The following is a 1,419-nucleotide window of genomic DNA, read 5'->3' as shown; positions in this document are numbered from 1 at the left end:
AAAGTCAACCTCGGCAAAATTCGAACTCAGAACACGAAGACGGACGAAATGCCGCTTAATATTTTTCCTGGCGTGCTAACGATTCAAAAAGAAGGATAATATAATATCCTTTCTACTATAGTTCCAAGACCTGAAAATTTGAGGGAGGAGACTGGTCGATTACATCGACCCCAGTACTCCACTGGTACTTAGTTTATTGACCCCGAAAGGATGAAAGGCAAAGTCGACCTCGGCAGTATTTGAACTCAGAACGTCTTTAAGACGGACAAAATGCTACTAAGCGTTTTACCCAGCATACTAACAATTTTGCCAGCTCACCGCCTTCAAAAAATAGGGTAATATAATCTTTTCTACTCTAGGCACAAGGCCCGAAATTTTGAGGGAGGGGGCCAGTCGATTAGATCGACTCCAGTACGCAACTGGTACTTAATTTATCGACCTCGAAAGGATGGAAAGCAAAGTCAACCTCAGCGGAATTTGAACTCAGAACGTAAAGACAGGCGAAGTAGAGTAATATAATATGAAGTGTCTATGTAACTCAAAACCCAGAAAATCCGTACAATGGAACTATTCTGTGAGGAGCATATAAAACATATAAAGTCAGGAGGTGATAGAGGTGAATATAGATCCATTTAACCATGTAGCTTTTATAAGGTTACAGCTGTTTCAAACATTCTTCATGCATTATACAATACAATTGTATATTCACAAATTAATGCAAATAAAGAAAGCTAGGTCATCAGACCATTAAAACATCATGGTTGCATTAACAGTTCAACTGCTGATACTGAAATTAATACTTCATGAAAAAGGCTGTCAAATCAGATTGGAGCCTGGTGCAGCCTTCTGGCTTGCCAGTCCTCAGTCAAATCGTCCAACCCATGCTAGCATGGAAAGGGGACGTTAAACGATGATGATGATTATGATATATGCTCTGTCTGCTATAGGGGGAAGACCATAGTTCAAAAGAGGAGTCAATGCACAATTTTGTAGATTGCGCAGAGCAGCCATAGCCAACGTGTGGCCTGTGGGACTTTCTGAATGGCGCGCCTAACAGAAAATTTTTTGTTGTAAGGCCCACCTGATAGTTAGCCATGGAAAGACTTCCTTTCGACCCCCAACGACCCATTTTCTCGCAAATTTAAAAAAAAATTTTTTTTTCCCAAAAACCTACCTTTTCGGATACGGAGATTCCTGAAAATTGCCAAAAACCAGAATTTTGAAATTTTTTCCGCTACTCCTCCCACCCAATTTCTTCATTTTTCACTCTTTTCTGTAACCCAACCCTAACCCTAATCCTATCCCTAATTAGAAAAATTTTTGGAAATTTTTTTCGAAATCATAATCTCCGTATTTTTCCGTATATTTTGAAAAAAAAAAAAAAAATTTCTGAAAAAAGTTAAAATGAAGAATTTAGGG

This window comes from Octopus bimaculoides, chromosome 11 (genome assembly GCF_001194135.2).
Source record: "Octopus bimaculoides isolate UCB-OBI-ISO-001 chromosome 11, ASM119413v2, whole genome shotgun sequence".
NCBI classification, from domain to species: Eukaryota; Metazoa; Mollusca; class Cephalopoda; order Octopoda; family Octopodidae; genus Octopus; species Octopus bimaculoides.
The sequence above is the reverse complement of the archived record's forward strand: the minus strand, read 5'-3'. Positions refer to the sequence as shown.